This window comes from Podarcis vaucheri, assembly GCF_965113315.1.
Source record: "Podarcis vaucheri genome assembly, chromosome: W".
Taxonomy (NCBI): domain Eukaryota; kingdom Metazoa; phylum Chordata; class Lepidosauria; order Squamata; family Lacertidae; genus Podarcis; species Podarcis vaucheri.
The window spans coordinates 7,918,445-7,938,627 of NC_138757.1; the positions used below are offsets into that span (position 1 = coordinate 7,918,445).

General features: G+C 44.5%; 1 long non-coding RNA gene across 1 annotated transcript in view; it reads left to right on the plus strand.

Moving 5' to 3' along the window:
- The first annotated feature begins 19,522 nt into the window (after positions 1–19,522).
- Positions 19,523–20,183, plus strand: part of LOC309523341 — a 708,831-nt gene continuing 708,170 nt past the window's right edge. Inside the window, exon 1 of the long non-coding RNA XR_014215311.1 lies at positions 19,523–19,784. This is a non-coding gene — a long non-coding RNA (uncharacterized lncRNA). The remainder of the gene's footprint in view (positions 19,785–20,183) is intronic.

Sequence of the window (20,183 nt, forward strand, 5' to 3'; positions counted from 1 at the left end):
TATACATTTTAGCTAATTTTATTGGGGTGATGTACCAACGGTACATCATCTTTTCCATATTTTCTCGGAGACCAACAGGCATGTGTCCCTGTAAGGTTGACCGGAAGGTAAACCAGCCCTCTGGATGAAGAGGGTTCCACACTCCTGACTTAAATGAATGTATTTCTGGGGGGGGCGCTAGGGGCGCCTTGGAAGATGGCCGACAATACCATCTCTCCAGCTCACACAAGGTAATTTAGGGGCTGATGATGGGAGTAAATCAGCCTCCCAAATTCTTCCCGGTGGAAGGGAAGATGCAGCCTCATCCGCGGTTGCCCATAAATCACCCCCGAGTTTGAAAGAAGGAGGGGGTGAAGGCACTGGACGGAAAGCCCTCGAGCTCGCTCGCATCTCCCTGACGCTGTCTCTGAGCGCGACTCTAGTTGCATTTCTTAAGATGAAAAATTGGAAATAAGAATTATTGCACATGCTTCAAGCGAAGAAAAGGGTATGTTAGCTGCTAATTAAGCCTGCCACTGAGAAGTTAAGAGTGATGGAATGGACTGGACAGAAGACAGCATTAAAGAATAACATCTATGCCGGTATGTTGAAACAGAACGGAAAGGAGGGGGGGAATTTTTTTTTTACTACGATATTACCTAACAACCCCTCCCCTAGAAGAACCGTCATATGACTTATAGCAAGTGAGATTGGAAAATAAACTGTGTGGAAATAAAAATATCAACTAAAATCTTTGTTTTGTGAAAGATTTGGAAAGAAAATAAAAGGCTCTCTTGTGACGCAGTTTTTAATCAGGAGACAGACTATGTTGCGAGATTAATAGTCAAAGGGGGAGGCGAGCCATTGCTCTGTTATCATGTTTGTATTGTAAGTTTGATGGCAAATCTTCCTTGGAAAGACTGATTTATGGTGCAACTTGTCTGGGAAAATTAATGAGCAGACGTCTAGATTTTATTTCATCGGAACTGAGAAAGATGGCGCCTGCCGCCCGAGCAGGACTTTTGGATCAGCGTGTCAAGATTTATTGCAAACAAAAGACTTACCAGCTTTAAAAAAGGGAGAGCCTTACAAAGTTCACACAGAAGCATAATATCAATCAATCAATTCCTTTATTCGACCGATAGTCAGAGTTAAAACATTACACAGTAATTATAAACTATAACATCATAGGGGGTACATAAGTAAGGTAGGGCCACAGTACTAAACCTCTCACAGATAACCCACGTCAAAGCATTCAGTTATACATTTCCGACACTTGAGTGCCAGGAAAAGAAATTTAGCCACTGACAAGGTTGTTTTCCCAGAAGACTTATTTAGCAGATATGCTGTCTGCTTTCCTCTTTGTCGGGAACTGAGCTGGGGTAAGTATGGAGTTATAAGATACTGTCTTAAATCGTTGTAGAAGGGACAGCTCAATAAAATGTGCTCTGTGGATTCTACCTCACCCAGTGCACAATGGCATAATCTCTGGTCATACGGGACTCCTCCATATCTTCCCTTCAGGACCGCCGAGTCAAGAACATTCAGCCTAGCCGCAGTAAATAGTCTGCGGTATTCCACGTAGTGGATATCCGCCAGGTAGCGAGCTGGAGCGGCCCGATACAACTGCTCCCCCAGAAACAACCCAGGTTTCACACGGGCTGTGTCCTCCTGTCTGGCAATATCCCTTAATCTTTGAGCGATCACCGCCTTTGCGTGGCTATACGTCATGGACTCTATATAAAGGGAGGACAACCCGCACTTCTGCACTTCCTCCACTATCTCCTCTTCCCATGGAGATTTAAAGTTATCCCTCAGAATCAAGGGGGCCAAACCCACCGGTCTGAAACAGAGCTTGAGCCATAGCCATAACTTCGCTTTCAGGGCCACATACCTAAAGGCTTGGCAACCGGTTTCCAATCTCATGATCGCGTAATAATGCATAATAAAGCATAATAATGCATAATAAAGCATAATAATGTTTACTTTAATTCGCCTGTGGAAACAACTCAGAGGCCATTAAGAAGAAAAAGGATAACAACAAGAAGATCAAAAGATGGGATTGGTGAATACTAAAAGCAGCAGAAATATGAGATGACTGGACCTTTACTGAACTCGAAGCATGGGAACCCCCAACAAAAATTTGTAATTTGGCAAAATATTTGGACTTTATGATATGTATTGGTACAATTTGGAATAATTAATGTGATATGATTGGATTGTTAAATGGAAAACTTATAAAAATTATTATTTAAAAAATTAAATGAATGTATTTCCTTCAAATCACATCTTCATCAAAACATTAATCTAAGCAGAGATGGCCTAAGATATTTTGGCACTTGAGGCAAATGACAGAATGGTCCCACCCCCTCCCCATCAGGGAAGAACGGGTGAGTGAACATTAAAAATGATGGGTGGTGGTAAAGATCTACATTGGGCTATGCTGCCCCCATGGATTCTGTTACCTTAGGCGGTCCCCTCACCTTGCCTCATGGCTGGGCCAGCTCAGGATCTAAGGCCTAATTCATACAAGGCCATGAACAAGGGATTATTTCATTAGCCAAGAACTGTAATAGATGGTATATTTTAGCATTTCATGTTTAACTTTCAAATGTTTTGCTGTGATGGTTATAACAACTTCTTTTACTATCTCTGTAGCCTCTCAACAATGCAGCTTTCAATGCAGATGTATTTCTAGACTCAAATCACAATGCCCAAGGATCTCTGATTATAATCATAGGCTTCGAAGAGCCAGAATGTGAGAACAGTGATTAAAAAAAAAATAAGGATGAGGTCTTGTTTACATGTCAATCATGTTTGTTGCATATTAAATCTAGTTTAGTAGAATAGCCTGGGATGGCTATGTAGGAAATGCTCAAATAGGATAATTGAACATAAATCTGTGCAGCACCACTCACAGTTTTCAGGCACAGACATGCTGAAATGTTTGTTTCCATTTCACAAGTAAATAGAAATTCCTCTGCGGATTCATGGCTTACATTTCCAGTCTTGTTTATCTCCCAAGGAATATAAATGCATACAATGGCAGTACCAGAGAGGACAATTTTGTCCTTGTCATTTTGAGTGAAGGTGCATAGGAAGGGAAGTGCTGGATGCCCATCTAGCCAACTGGGGGAATGCATGGCGATACCAGTTTAAGGCAGCCACTCTCCCCTCCCCAGGAACACTTGTAAGCCTTTATATCCACGAAGAAAAGGACAAGCTGGTCATTAGTAAGGCTGAGTTGAAGATGGCTGAGGAATCTGTTCTTTGTGAATTCCTACCAGTGGTGGTGGGGGATGGCAATGCTAGGTGGAGCTAGAGCCAATGACAGACCCAACTAATTCTAGTTTCTTCCCTGTTGAATCTACAAGGGCAACGTTGAAACTAAAGGGTCATTATTACTTTCACTTGACCCATATTTTGATCATATTAATTCCCCTGGATCCAAGAGCTTTTCTTGTTCTGTGGCTGTGCCTTGTGAAAAGTTGACGTTACCCACCAAATTGAAGCTTGATTAAGGAAAATGTCATTGGATTTTCTGGCAATCTGATTAAAAATAAAATTTAACAAGGTTCAGAAAAGGGCAACCAAAATGATCAAGGGGATAGAGTGACTCCAAAATGAAGAAAGGGACCACAATGCCTCAAATACCACCTCTCCCCATGTGAACCTACCTGGGCCTTGTGATCATAATCTGAGGTCCTTTTATGTGTGCCCCCTCCAAGAGAGGTCTGGAGGGTGCCAACACAAGAACGGGCCTTTTCTATGGTGGCTTCTTGCTTGTGAGATGCTCTCCCCAGGGAGGCTCACCTCGTGCCTTCATTGTTGAATGGACTCTTTAAATGTGAAGGTTCATTATTGTTCCACAAGATGTGTATTTCTTTAAGGGCCAGAGCAAATAACGTGACCTAGTTTTACAGCCGTGAATCAGTACAGCAGGTGCTGTTAAGTTGTGCTAATTAAGCTGTGTCAGCAATTGGGTATAGTATATAAAGAGCAGCACCTAGATGTCCCAGTCCCCTGGTGGTTGGTTTGGTGGATAGGTCATGCATGATATATTTAGTGTAAAGGAGTTTTTATTTTTGGTATTGTCAGGGCTGCCTCAGGTCTCAGCTCACAAAAGACCAACGCCAAGTTCTTCTTATATACAAGGATGTTTATTTCAGTTCATTATTGGTTCCACAACCGAGGCGCGCAGCCCCTTGTCTGTTAGCCTTAGACCGTTGAAGTCCCTTCTGAGTCGGTCCCCCCCCCCTACACCAGCTTAAGATGCTGGCTTTGCTCCACCTCCTCCTGTCTTTCCTTTTCCGCAGGGTCTTTCTGCCCGCTGGAGTTCCGCCCCTCCTAGATTCCTCTGACGCTGAATCTCCCGATGGCTCTCCCTCCCTCCTGCGGGCTTTGGGACCTGGCTCCTCCCCCGGGCTCTCCGTTTCCCCGCGCGCTTGCACATTTGAACTTGGCGCGCGCGCCCAATTTCCAACCCTTCTCCTGACGGTAACGTCACTCCTCTCACTGCTCCCCTCCCCTTCCGGAAGAGTGGCTTGTTCTGACCTCTCCTCCGTTCCAGCCAACGGAGCTGCTTCTCCTGACACACTGGAACGTCCCCCCCCCCCTTCGCTACGCTCTGGAGGGGAAGCCGGCTTTGATCTCCAGCTGCTGCTTCGGGATTCCCTGTTGGCTCTTTCCCCCTGATGAGTCCCCCCTGGGGCTCCTCTCCCCCTGGCTACAGGCGCCCCCTCCTGGGAATCCCCTGATTCGCTGGAAAAGCTCATGGAGTCCCTTGGGCCACAGTCCTCCTCCTCCTTGCTGTCCTCAGACTCTGCCCAATGGTCCTCCCTCTCCTGCCTCCCATGTGCCTCTGCCCCTGAACCCCTGACAGGTATGAAAACCTAGCTAAAGTTATTCTGTGTTCCTTGTAATGTGTGGTCTCCCCAGCAAGCTTTCTGCAGTGGAACTAATCTGCAAATAGCCAACATTCATTACATATATTTAAGTGCCAGGTGAAACATCCTTCTTCTCCCAGGCTTTTTGGTAATAAAAAAAAATCCATAGCCTTGGTTGGTTTGTTGTTGTTTAGTCGTTTTGTCGTGTCCGACTCTTCGTGACCCCATGGACCAGAGCACGCCAGGCACTCCTGTCTTCCACTGCCTCCTGGAGTTTGGTCAAACTCATGTTCGTAGCTTCAAGAACACTGTCCAACCATCTCATCCTCTGTCGTCCCCTTGTCCTTGTGCCCTTAATCTTTCCCAACATCAGGGTCTTTTCCAGGGAGTCTTCTCTTCTCATGTGGTGGCCAAAGTATTAGTTAGGTTCTACACATACTTACACAACCTTCTGTTTCCTCCATTCAGGGAAGCAAGATGCATTTTCAGAGATTAGGGACACATTTCAGCCAGGCAGAAACATTCAAGAAATCTGTCAAATAGGACTTCCAGTCTGGGAATGGAGCCGTGAGGGACATCCTTCTGATCTCTCAGACTAAAATGCCTTTAAATACTTGGAAAGCAGCTCCATGGGGCCAAAAGACTAGCATCAAGGGTAAATAAACTTTCTACTATCTCTTTGCAAGACTAATTAAGATAAATTACCATGTCTCCCACCACAAGAGCTCCTTAAAGAGGCAGAAGCTAATGTTGAATCTCACTTGAGGAAATATTAGCTAGTATAAAAAAGACAAAACCATTTAAAGCACCTGGAGCAGATGGGTTTACTGGCTATTTTTATAAAATCTTTTCTGAACTTGTGGCCCCATTCTTGCTGAAATTATTTACAGATATAAAGGATCATGGCTTGATACCTGGAACCTGGAAAAACACACATTGTAGTGCTACCAAAACCAAATAAAGACTTGGAGTCTGTTGAGTCCTGTAGGCCTATCTTATTAATAAATGTTGATTTAAAATTACTTACAAACATTGTTACACACAGGTTAGCGACGATTGTAGCAAATTATATATTCTGATCAGACAGGCTTTATTAGGCAAAGGTCAATAACTACCCCAGTTAGGAGGATCTTCAATGCAATATACTAGGGATCAAACCAACCAGCACCGACAGCCATCCTTACATTGGATGCAATGAAGGCATTTGACTGTCTTGAATGGAATTTTCTTTTTGAAACCTTGCGAGGTTTTGGCATGGGAGCCCCATTCATTGCACTGCTGACTACCTTATATCAGGACTGCACCGCAAATATTTTGATAAATGGTATACACTCAGAGCCTATATCGATGGGCTGGGGCATGAAGCAGGGCTGCCCATTGTCGCCCCTGCTTTTTGCCCTGGCCATGGAACCCTTGGCTCTAGCACTTAGGGGAGACCCTGAGGTGTCTGGAATACAAATTAATTGACAGAGTCATCTGGTGATCATGTTCGCAGATGACGTAGCCTTGATGCTGTCTCGCCCTGGAACAAGTCTCCCAGCAGTAATGAAAATACTTGATGCTTACTGAAAGGTCTCTGTTTTTTGTGTTAACTATACCAAATCAGACCTACTATGCATTCATATGCCACCTGAAGTACAACTACAACTTCAGCGCTTCACTGGTATAAAACTTTGTCAGAAATATTTTAAATATTGACTTCCTGTCCGCTGCGGGAGGCTAATGGCAGTGTGCTCCGTGTCATCCGATTAACAGACAACATGGTCCTGGCAAAATAGGGCTTGAGGGTGCCACCAGGGCTCAGCACACACACACCCCCAGAAGAGTGGGGACTCTAGGATTCCAGCAGAGCGAAGAAACTGACCCCCCAGAACACCTCCCAGCTGCTGTTTTCCGCGCGGGGGGAAGGGGGCAGGGGCTTGAGTCCGCTCTCGGCTCCAACGCACCCTATTGCTGAAGCCACGTACCATCACCAGAAGAAGCCGATCACCCAATTAGAGGTAAAAGTCAAATAAAACATTTGAAAGAAGAAATTAGACTTTAAAAGGTTAATTTGGCAAAACAGGAAGTCAGCTTCCGATTTCTGAGGACTGGCTCTGCAAGGGGAATTTTTTGTGAATGGGATATAGAGACTGCTACAGCCATGGAGAGTGGAAACAAACTGTCTTTGACTTGGAGGACTGCCACATTCTTTTGGATACATATTAGGATAATTATGTCAAGTTGCCTATTGAGATATAAAGGAGGAAACCTGTTGACAACTGGAGGGACCTGGACAGTCTTTTAAAAACTGGCAGAGAAAAGCTAAAAGAAAAAGGGGGAGGAGAAAACCCCAGACTCTGGGATTTGGAGGCACAAAAGTGGAGCCTGCAGGGGAACTCTTGGCACCTTTGAGGGGGAAAACTCATAAAGTGGAAAAGAGCCTCGAATTGCTTCAAAATTAACTTCAGTGCCCCCAGAGATCATAAGTGCCTCCCAAGAAAGATTTGCTGACTGGAACTCCAGCATACTTGGGAATTAATCATCAAGCCAAAAAGCCGTGGGATTATAAATTAAAAAAAATAAGTTGAGAAAAAGACTCTGGAACCACCATCAACTACCATTGTTTGGAAAACTTATAAGATAGCTAAGTATAAGACATTGTCCTTATAGACATAAACTTGGAACTGTATTTGATTTTTCTTCCGGTTTCTCCTTTCTTAATTTTTACTTATGTGGTTGCTGTTAAAAGTACAGATCTGGAAATTTTAATTTTGTACCTATAGAATGGAGTGTACACTTTAAGTCTCTTAGTTTTTATTTGGTTCTTTTTGTATTAATTTTTTTCCTTTGTTACAGCTTCCTGATTTGCTGTATTGGGGAAAGGGGAAGGCAAACCAAAGGGAAAGGGAAAGGGAAACTGGAAGCTCAGCCTGGGAGGGGAGAATAGTCTCACTTTCGGGCTGAGCTGGAGACTGCAGGTGTGACCTTGAACAACTTAAAAATAATTGTGGGAAGCAATTGATATAGAGATGGCGAGTAAACAGGAAGGAGCAGTTACCTGGAAGGCAGCAGCAGAAAGGAGAAGAGCTAGTGTGCAAGAAGAGCTGCCTTATAAAGGGGGGAGAGAGCAAACAGATTTACTTACACAACAGCTTTGGGAATTTAGGAAAGAAATGGTCCAGTCAATGCATTTTGCATTGCAAAGTTTTTTGCAGATAAAATCACTCATATTCGGAAGGAGCTAGACACTACCGTGGGAGCAGGGCTGGGGCGGGAGAGTGCTAGAGCTCTGTCTGGTCAAGTTGCATGGAATCAATTTCAATCCGTTACCCCCGAGGATGTGGACAGGCTGCTTGGACGCGTGAAACCAACCACCTGTCTCCTTGATCCTTGCCCATCCTGGCTAATAAAAGCAAGCTGGGAAGGGCTGGGTGATGGGCTCTGCGGGGTGGTGAATGCTTCCCTCTGTGAGGGAACATTCCCAGATCCGCTGAAAGAGGTGGTCATTAAACCGCTTCTTAAAAAACCATCTTTGGACCCAGCCAGTATGGCCAACTATCGCCTAGTCTCAAATCTTCCATTCTTGGGCAAGGTGATTGAGCGCGTGGTTGCTGAACAACTCCAGGCACGCCTGGAGGATGCGGACCATTTGGATCCCTTCCAATCGGGATTCAGGCCTCATCATGGGACTGAAACTGCCTTGGTCACGCTGGTTGATGATCTCCGGCGAGCTAGGGACAAAGGTGAGAGTTGTTTCCTAGTTCTGCTGGATCTCTCAGCGGCCTTTGATACAATCGACCATAACATCCTTCTGGACTGTCTAGAGGGGCTGGTAGCTGGGGGCACTGTTATACAGTGGTTTCGCTCCTTCCTCCTGGGCTTTGTTCAGAAAGTGGTGGTGGGGGATGAGTGTTCAGACCCCTGGGCCCTCACTTGTGGGGTGCCTCAGGGTTCCGTCCTCTCCCCCATGCTTTTTGACATCTATATGAAGCCGCTGGGAGAGATCATCGGGGGTTTGGGCTAGGTGTCCATCAATATGCAGATGATACCCAGCTCTACCTCTCTTTCAAATCAGAACCAGTGAAGGCGGTGAAGGTCCTGTGTGAGTGCCTGGAGGCGGTTGGAGGATGGATGGTGGCTAACAGATTGAGGTTGAATCCTGACAAGACAGAAGTACTGTTTTGGGGGGACAGGGCGGGTGTGGAGGACTCCATGGTCCTGAATGGGGTAACTGTGCCCCTGAAGGATCAGGTGCGCAGCCTGGGAGTCATTTTGGACTCACAGCTGTCCATGGAGGCGCAGGTCAATTCTGTATCCAGGGCAGCTGTCTACCAACTCCACCTGGTATGCAGGCTAAGACCCTACCTGCTCGCGGACTGTCTCGCCAGAGTGGTGCATGCTCTAGTTATCTCCCGCTTGGACTACTGCAATGCGCTCTATGTGGGGCTACCTTTGAAGGTGACTCGGAAACTACAACTAATCCAGAATGCGGCAGCTAGACTGGTGACTGGGGGCGGCCGCCGAGACCACATAACACCGGTCTTGAAAGACCTACACTGGCTCCCAGTACGTTTCCGAGCACAATTCAAAGTGTTGGTGCTGACCTTTAAAGCCCTAAACGGCCTCGGCCCAGTATACCTGAAGGAGCATCTCCAACCCCATCGTTCTGCCCGGACGCTGAGGTCCAGCACCGAGGGCCTTCTGGCGGTTCCCTCATTGCGAGAAGCCAAGTTACACGGAACCAGGCAGAGGGCCTTCTCGGTAGTGGCGCCCGCCCTGTGGAACGCCCTCCCATCAGATGTCAAAGCGATAAATAACTACCTGACATTCAGAAGACATCTTAAGGCAGCCCTGTTCAGGGAAGTTTTAAATATTTTAGTGTATTTTTGGTTTCTATGGAAGCCGCCCAGAGTGGCTGGGGAAAGCCAGCCAGATGGGCAGGGTACAAATAATAAATTATTATTATTGAGACTTCTGGGTTTGCACCATCGGTAATGGCGGATTCCCTCTGATTCGGAGGGACTAGCTCTGCGGGAATCGGGTCTGTACCGCTACGGCGAAGCGGGGCCCCTCTAAAAATCACAGGCGGGTGAAGCCTGTGAGTGTGGGACTCGGCGGGCACCCTTTGCGCCCCCCCAAATTCGCAAAGAAACCCGATTACGGGCTCCGGAGCGAAGCGGGGCGAGTGGCGCGGTGCTGTGAGTCAACTGCATCTTCCGTGGAGCAAAGCCGCACAGCCGTTACCGGAGAGCGCTGACTTTTTCCTGTGACAATTCGACTACAAAAGCAACTACCCGTGAGTAGGATAAATTGGATAAATTGGAAAAAGAAAAGGGGGGGAAGTCTAATTCGGCACCGAAGCGGGGAGGCATAAACAGGAAGTCCGCCTTACGTTTCTTGTAAATAGACTAAAGCAAAGAAGCTGTAAGTTAAAGACATGGAAAGTTGATTGGGAAGGACTACGATTCCAAGATCAAAATAAGTGAACTCCCCCCTTGGCTGCAGGAGAGGAGGGGGGAGAGGTTCGAACTATATTTGCCTGCAAAAGAGAGGGAAGGAAATAAAAATTCACTGCTCAAAACCTGGGAACGGGCTGCCAACGGACAATAAGACTGCCTCACTGTGAAATGCACTGTTTGTGAATAGAGTACTTTTGACAGCTAGCTCTGCAAGGGATATACATTGTTTCTGGTTGTCTCCTCCTGATCTTAGAAAGAAGGGGAAGTAACTGAAAAGTAGCTGAAATTGTAATCGTCTTCTATTTTGCGAAATGGGGGCTTAAAAAGTGTTACTTGTTCGGATATTTCCGTTCCACCTTAAAAGGGAGCAGGCTTTGTGAGTCACAGAGTCTGCGCATGTCCTGTTCACAGGATGTTTATGTTTGCTATTGCTTTCGTTTCTCAGTCGGTCGGAGACTCTGACTCAGAACGGTCATGTTTTTCCTTTGTTCTGATCAACGCTGAATAAAGTCTGTAAATATGCTCTCCTGCTGTGCATCTTCTGCTGTGTGATTAATCTGCTGATAAAGAGTGTGCACGAGCCCTGGAATGTGGCAAGGAATTTCCAGAAAACTCGTGTCGCTAGAAGCTGTGTGACTACAGGGATCGATGGATCGTCCGGCAGCCGGCTTGGGGCCATGATGGACTATATCTCCCTGGCAGTATCCCAACAACAGGTTTCGGGCCCAGATTCACAGCACTTACAGGAGAGTAAGACTGCGACAGACTGCTGAGGTATGTGGAAAAGCGAAAGAGAAGGCTTTTCTGTTGGGCCTTTGAACTCCGGCAGGGCTTAATTGGCCTGGGAGCTGCGCCAGAGACTTTGTGATTTATGAGCTGCTGAGATACGAAGTCTTTGAAGGCATAAACGACTCACGGCTAAAGCAAAAAGCTGGAAATGGAGTTTTTCCAAGCTTCTGAGGCCACTGAGTGCCCAAAGTTAAATGGACAAAACTATAAAACCTGGGCAAAGGGGTGTGAGAGTTTGCTGCGTCAGTTCGGAATGTGGCATACTGTGTTTGAGGCCCCTCCGGTTCCTCTGACAGAGAAATGGAAACGCCAGAATTTGAGGGCCATTGACGTAATAGTCTTATCCGTCTCTCTGGAGGAAATCCAAACGCTTGCTGGCAACACCACTGCACGTAAGATGTGGAATACTTTGAAAAAAGCTCACCAGCCAGTCATCCCAGCCCAGAGTTTGACTGCATCGGAGGTCCTGGCTGTTTCCCAGAATGGGAGTGAATGCAGGGATGCTGAGGGCACCAGTTGCAAGCTGCAGGGGGAGCTGACCGTCACGTCATCCCAGACAGCATTCCAGCCTCCAGGGGGAGCCAAGGAGTCGGCAGCTGAGAGCTCTGTTTCTCGTGGAAACGAAGGTCATCGCCTTTGCAGAGGCCGGAAAGGCAAAGGTAAACAGAGGCAGGCGCCTGCAGATGGCCAGAAGCAGAGGGAGGGTGAAGAGCCCACGCCAGTGGAAAACAAGGTTTTGTTTGCTGGCACAGCTTCACCAAAGGCTAAAGGCACGTCTGCTGACCAGAAGCAGCAGGGCAAGCTGCAAAAGCCCACGCCAGTAGAAAGCAAGGGTTTGCTTGCTGTAAACACTGCTCTGAAAGCTAAAGGCAGGTTTGTTATCGATTCAGGTGTGAGCCGCCACGTCACGAAGGATCGCCACCTGTTTATCTCCTTCACACCTCAAGAAGGTGAGATCCGCCTGGCTGACGGAAGGACGTTGCAAATCACAGGAGAAGGGACTGTGAAACTGGCAAGTCTGCACACAACCATCAGAGGTGTACTTTATGTTCCAGGTGCTGCAAGCAACTTGCTCAGTGTCCCACAGCTTACTGGGCGTGGTTTTCAGATTTCCTTCAAGAGGAGCGTCTGTGTCATCAGAAAAGGCAAAGAGGACTATTTGCATGCAAAGTTTATGGATGGTTTGTTCCATATAACTTATGACGACACTAGTGCTGTTGAGTCTAATGCTGATTCTTGTTGTGTTGCACAAACTAACAAAGTTCTTCATGCAGGTTGCATTCACGATGCACATCGAAGATTTTGTCACCTCTCTTGGAAGGCACTGGCCAAGATGCCGGGGGTGGTTGAGAGTCTGAACATCAAACCCTGTAAATTTCACATGAAATGTGTATCTTGTGCAGAGAACAAGGTGAAGGTTGCTCCAAAAGGCAAGGAGTCTAGCAGGTAGGCTTCCAAACCCTACCAGCTAGTGCATGCAGACCTGGTTGGTCCTCTTGTGCCCTCTTTGGGGGGAGCAAGGTACTTCATGGTTCTAATTGATTCTTTTTCCAGGTACATTCATGTGTTTATGCTCGAACAGAAATCGCAAGCGTTTCCGAAGTTTAAGGCATTCTGTGCTTGGTTGGAGAATGTTCATGGTAAACGTATTGGCTGTCTCTTTACTGATCGGGGCGGGGAGTTCACTTCTCAGCAGTTTGAAGCTTTCCTGACTGAGAAGGGAATCCAGCATGACATGTCAACGCCCAGATCACCATGGATGAATGGGCTTGCGGAGCGAGCTAATCAAACGTTGCTGCAAGGAATGAAAACCTTGTTGCATGATGCCAATCTCCCTGATAAGTTTTGGGGGGAAGCTCTGTGCAATTTTGTTTACACTTTTTTTTAAAATCTCTTTTTATTAAGTTTCATGTGAATATCCAGAAAAAAAGAAAACTGGTCAACAATTACAAAAAGTAAAAGAAAATAACCGAAATCTAAACATAACATAAGGATATTACCCGTTACCATTACAATTAAATCTCTTCACATTTATCTCATTATATCTTTAAAAGCTTAGATCATTCTTCTGCACCCTACCGACTTCCATCCCTCCCGTTTTCAGGCTTCTTAATATACATAATTTGTTTTTCCTGCAGCTAGTAATTGTTAATGATTTGCACATCGTAGGATTTAAATCAAACCTGCTATAGTTTTTAGGTTCCTATAATTCCCTTCGATATATATCATAAATTTGTTCCAATCGTTAATAAACTTTGTATTTTTTTGGTTTCTGATTTTTTGTGTCAATTTCGCAAGTTCAACAAATTCAAATAATTTTGTTTGCCAATCTCTAATTGAAGGGGTATTTCGATTTTTCCAATTTTGGGCGATTAATAATCTGGCGGCGGTTGTGGCATACTGAAATAGTGTCTTATCTTCTTTTTTAATTTCGTCCCCGATTATTCCTAGTAGGAATGCTTCTGGTCTTTTAGGGAATGTATATTTCAATATTTTCTTTAACTCATTATAAATATCTTCCCAATATTTCTTCATTTCGTCGCATGTCCACCACATGTGGAAAAAATTACCCTCTTTAGTTTTACACTTCCAGCAGTTCTTATTTCCTGTTTTATACATTTTCCCTAGCTTTGCTGGTGTAATGTACCACCTATACATCATCTTTTCTAAATTTTCCCTGAGTGTTACACATGCCGTGAATTTCATTCCACTAGTCCATAATTTCAGCCATTTATCATACTTTATATTATATCCCAGATCCATTGCCCATCTTGTCATTGCCCCCTTTATTTCTTCATCTTTGGTGTCCCACTCTAATAATATGTTATACATTTTGGATAATAATTTAGATTTTCCTTCAATTATCTCTGTCTGAAACTTAGATTTCTTTTCATTCATCCCTATTTTTTTATCATCCATCCATACTGCATTTATTTGATGGAATTGCATCCAGCTGGTTAATTTATCTTTCAACTCCTCATAAGTTCTCAACTTCCAACCGCTTTCTGATCTTATTAATAAGTCTACATACGTTAGCCTTTCTCCCTCCATATTTATTTTTTTTATTATTAGAATGTCCATTGTCGATAACCACCAGGGTGTTTTCCATTCTAAGAGTTTTTTATTCCTCTCCCACACCTCGTAAAGGGGCCCTCTTATAATATGATTTGAAAAACCTTTATGTACCTTTCCTTTATTTTGCCATAAATAGGCATGCCAGCCGAACCTATTGTCGAACCCCTCTAGGTCCAACAAATCGGTGTTTTTTAGATTAATCCAATCTTTGATCCAGCAAAGGCTAGCAGCCTCATAATATAATTTTAAATTGGGTGCCGAGAAGCCCCCTCTTTCTTTCCGGTCTGTGAGGATTTTAAAACTAGTTCTTGGTCTTTTACCCTGCCATATAAATTTCAAAAGGGTTCTTTGCCATTCCGTAAATATTTTAGAACCTCTAATCACTGGGATGTTTTGAAACAAGAATAGCATTCTTGGAAGTAAGTTCATTTTTATCGCCGCCATTCTTCCCCTCCACGAGAGCTTCACTCTGTTCCACATTTCTAGGTCTTTCTTAATCTCCTTCCATGTTGCAAAGTAATTATCCTGGATTAAATTTATATTTTTTGTGGTTAACCAGATTCCCAGATATCTTATTTTTTTTTGCCACCTTAATTCCATGCTGCGTCTCCAGTCTTTCACTTTCCTCTTTTCCCATATTTTTAGTCAACATTTTTGTCTTTAATTTATTCAATTTAAAGCCAGATAGTTTTCCGAATTCTTCTAACATCTCTAAAGCTACGCCGACGCTTTCCTGTGGGTTTTCCAGAGATAACATTAAATCATCCGCGTACGCTTTGAGCTTAAATTCTTTTGTTCCTATTTTGATCCCTCGGATCTCTGTTGTTACTCTTATTTTATTCGTGATTATCTCTAATGCCATGATAAATAAAAGCGGGGATAAAGGGCATCCCTGTCTTGTTCCTTTTTCAATTTTAAAGGAATTTGTTAGGTTATTATTTATAATCAATTTTGCAGATTGATTCGAGTATATTGCTTTTATTCCGTCCATAAACTCGCCCCTTAGCCCTGCTTTCTCCATACTCTTCAGAAGGAACTTCCAAGCAACGTTATCAAATGCCTTTTCAGCGTCTATAAAAATTAACGCTGCAGGTATCTCACTCTTGCACTCCAGGTACTCAATAATGTTTATGGCATGCCTTACGTTATCTTTAAGAAATCTGTTTGGAAGAAATCCTGCTTGGTCCTTATGTATTGTATTTACCAAACATTTTTTGAGTCTACTCGCCATCACCTCCGCAAAGATTTTGTAGTCATTATTTAAAAGTGATATTGGTCTATAATTTTTAATGTTCAATTTATCCGTATCAGGTTTAGGGATCATCGTGATGTAAGCCTCTTTCCATGTCTCTGGTACCCTTCCTCCTCTTAGGATGTTATTCATAATGTTACATAGCACTGGCGTTAGTTGGTTTTCTAATACTTTATAGTATTTGGTTGACAGTCCATCTGGTCCTGGGGCTTTCCCTATTTTCATCTTCTTTATCGCATTTTGGATCTCTTCTACTTTTATGGGGTTATTTAGTTGAGTTCTTTCTTCCTCTGTTATGGTCCTCCCGCTGTAGTCCTCTAAATATTTTTCCATTTCGGTTATTTCTTCTTTTTCTTTTTTATACAGCCTCTCATAGAATTTGAGGAAATACTCCTTTATTTCTTTTGGATCTTCTATCAATTGCTCCTCTACTTTTATTTTGTTTATCACGTTCTGTTTCTGTCTTTTTCGCAATTGCCAAGCTAGTAATTTACCCGTTTTATTAGCTGACTCAAAGTATTTTTGTTTCATTAATTTTATTTTCCATTCAACTTCTTGGCTTGTTAACATTGAGTATTGAGATTGCAGCATTTTTTTATTATTTGGATGTTTTGTTCATCTTTTGGGTTTATTGTTAATTTTTTCTCACACTCTCTTAGCTGTGTTAGAATTTCCTCCTTCTTCTGTTCTCTTACCTTCCTCCTGTAACTGTTTTGTTGGATAAAAAACCCTCTTAAGACCGTCTTGCTGGCGTCCCAGACTATGTCCATGCCCGTTTCTGTATTAAGGTTCAGGTCAACAATTTTGTTTACACTTTTAATCGCAGATTGTCATCACCTATTGGTTGTACCCCCTATGAGAAGATGTTTGGTAAGAAACCCAACATCAAGCACATGAGAATCTTTGGTTCTGACATGTGGGTACACACCCCACAAAGCAACAAGCTTGGGAAGCGTGGGGCACATGGTTTGTTCATGGGGTACGAAAAAGGTGCATACAGGGTATGGATGACTAACTCTAAGTCCATTAAGTTCACAAGGAGTGTTGAGTACAATCCTAAGTGGGGGGAAAATGTGGGAATTTTCCAGAGTTACCCAGAGGAGGATGAAGGTGATGTCAAGCAAGCAGCTAAAGCTGAGGAAGCTGCTGAGGAAGCTGCTGAGGATGAGGATGAGGATGAGGATGAGGATGAGGATGAGGATGAGGATGATGATCAGAGTTCGGATTCCAGTTCAGTGGGCAGCGCTGCTGCTGGTGTCAGTGACAGTGATGACACAGCAGACTACAAGAGCGCAAAGGCCTTAGTCAGACCATCTGATGCGTCTGACAATGAACTGGAACAACCACTGTTCACCATTGGTCATTTTTCTCCTAAGAAAGAGGAGATGAGTCAAGAAGACTTGCGTCTGGTACGCAGATCTGAGAGGGCCACGAAGGGCAGACCTCCAAAGAGATATGCTGATGAGTTTGCTAAGACAGCAACTGCTGTTCTTAGTAGCTCAGAGAAGGTGTGGGAACCTTCAAGCTTCAAAGAGGTTCAGGAGTTAACCTCGAAAGATGCTGAGCCTTGGCTTAATGCCATGAAGGCTGAAGTTGATTCCTTGAACAGGAACCAAACTTGAGAACTGGTACCGGTAGTCCCAGGAATGAGACTGGTTGGCAGGAAATGGGTCTTCAAGGCCAAGACAGACCAGAATGGCAAGGTAGTCAGACACAAAGCCAGATTGGTTGCCAGAGGTTTTTCACAGGTACCAGGACAGGATTACCACGAGACCTACTCATCCACAGTCAAATATGAGAGCATTCAGCTGATGCTCAAGATCGCTGCGGAGGAGAAACTGCATGTTTCCCACCATGACATTAATACAGCTTTTTTGTACGGGATTTTGAACGAGGAGCTGTACATGCTTCCACCTGATGGGACGCAGATACAGAAGGGAATGGTCTGTAAACTGCGGAAATCCTTATATGGTCTCAAACAGAGTGCCAGGTGTTGGAACACAAAACTCACTGAGACATTGCTTTCTCTAGGTTTTCACCAGGGCAAAGCTGATTCATGTCAGACTAACCTGATCTCGTTTTTTGACAGAATTACAAGCCTGGTAGATGAAGGGAACGCAGTGGATGTAGCCTACCTTGATTTCAGCAAGGCATTTGACAAGGTGCCCCATGATATTCTTGTAAAGAAGCTGGTAAAATGCGGTCTTGACTATGCTACCACTCAGTGGATTTGTAACTGGCTGACGGACCGAACCCAAAGGGTGCTCATCAATGGTTCCTCTTCATCCTGGAGAAGAGTGACTAGTGGGGTGCCACAGGGTTCTGTCTTGGGCCCGGTCTTATTCAACCTCTTTATCAACGACTTGGATGATGCACTCAAGGGCATCCTGATCAAATTTGCAGATGACACCAAACTGGGAGGGCTGGCTAACACCCCAGAGGACAGGATCACACTTCAAAACGACCTTGACAGATTAGAGAACTGGGCAAAAACAAACAAGATGAATTTTAACAGGGAGAAATGTAAAGTATTGCACTTGGGCAAAAAAAATGAGAGGCACAAATACAAGATGGGGGACACCTGGCTTGAGAGCAGTACATGTGAAAAGGATCTAGGAGTCTTGGTTGACCATAAACTTGACATGAGCCAACAGTGTGACGCGGCAGCTAAAAAAGCCAATGCAATTTTGGGCTGCATCAATAGGAGTATAGCATCTAGATCAAGGGAAGTAATAGTGCCACTGTATTCTGCTCTGGTCAGACCTCACCTGGAGTACTGTGTCCAGTTCTGGGCACCACAATTCAAGAAGGACACTGACAAACTGGAACGTGTCCAGAGGAGGGCAACCAAAATGGTCAAAGGCCTGGAAACGATGCCTTATGAGGAACGGCTAAGGGAGCTGGGCATGTTTAGCCTGGAGAAGAGGAGGATAAGGGGTGATATGATAGCCATGTTCAAATATATAAAAGGATGTCACATAGAGGAGGGAGAAAGGTTGTTTTCTGCTGCTCCAGAGAAGCGGACACGGAGCAATGGATCCAAACTACAAGAAAGAAGATTCCACCTAAACATTAGGAAGAACTTCCTGACAGTAAGAGCTGTTCGACAGTGGAATTTGCTGCCAAGGAGTGTGGTGGAGTCTCCTACTTTGGAGGTCTTTAAGCAGAGGCTTGACAACCATATGTCAGGAGTGCTCTGATGGTGTTTCCTGCTTGGCAGGGGGTTGGACTCGATGGCCCTTGTGGTTACTTCCAACTCTATGATTCTATGATTCTATTCTATGATTCTATGTGTGTTTGTCAAGGAGGAGGGGCAAAACAAACTGTATTGTTTATGTTTTGTTGATGATCTTCTGATGTTTTGGAAGAATCAGGCTTTCTACCAAAGCACTCTAGCTCAGCTGAAGGAGCACTTTGACATGAAGGATCTTGGTGAGGTATCCAACTTTCTTTCTCTGCAGGTGGAGAGGGACCAAGCAGGTAATTTTCTGGTACACCAAACACAGAAAATTGCTGATGTATTAACCAGGTTGAATTTGGTTGATGCAAACCCAGCAGACACACCGATGGTGACAGGTTACCAGGTAGACAGTACTGCTGAAGCGTTTTCTGACACAACGCTGTACAGATGCATTCTAGGCAAGTTGAATTTCATTGCTAGATGCTCAAGACCTGACATAGCTGTAAGCTGTAACCTGCTTAGCAGACATGCCAGCAATCCTACGGTTCAGGATTGGAAAGCTCTGAAGCGCATAGCCCACTATTTGAAAGGGACTATGCACTACAGGCTGAGGTTCACCAGTCAGAAGACTGGAGGTCTTGAAATCTTTGCAGATGCAAGTTTTGGAAGTGACACCACGGATGGTACGAGCACTTCTGGAGTATGCTACATGTACAACCACTGCCTGTTTGACTGGTTGTGCAAGAAGCAGACAACAGTGAGCCTAGGTTCCTGTGAAGCAGAACTCAATGCTCTGTCATTTTCACTCATGGATTGTGAATGGTTATTGCAACTGTTTAAGGACATCAGAGTGTCTGTAAAATGTCCTGTACAAGTGTATCAAGACAACAGATCGTGTTTGGCTTTGCTGAACTCAGAGAGTTGCAAGCAAAGAACCAAGTACTTGCAGATTAAGCTACATCGTGCAAGAGAGTGTATTCAGAAAGGACTCATTCAGGTGTCCTACATGCCAGGAAATGAAATTCCTGCTGATCTGTTGTCTAAGGTTGTTAACAGAGAACAACTTAAGGTTTACGTACAGAAGTTGCAATTGGGTGAACCACAGGTACTACAGGTTACACGGAAAGGGGGAGGATGTTAGGATATTTCCGTTCCACCTTAAAAGGGAGCAGGCTTTGTGAGTCACAGAGTCTGCGCATGTCCTGTTCACAGGATGTTTATGTTTGCTATTGCTTTCGTTTCTCAGTCGGTCGGAGACTCTGACTCAGAACGGTCATGTTTTTCCTTTGTTCTGATCAACGCTGAATAAAGTCTGTAAATATGCTCTCCTGCTGTGCATCTTCTGCTGTGTGATTAATCTGCTGATAAAGAGTGTGCACGAGCCCTGGAATGTGGCAAGGAATTTCCAGAAAACTCGTGTCGCTAGAAGCTGCGTGACTACAGGGATCGATGGATCGTCCGGCAGCCGGCTTGGGGCCATGATGGACTATATCTCCCTGGCAGTATCCCAACATTACTCTCCAATGCAACATGTTCTGACTGTTACTGTGTCCCCCTAGAGGAAGTCTTTGAAATTGTTA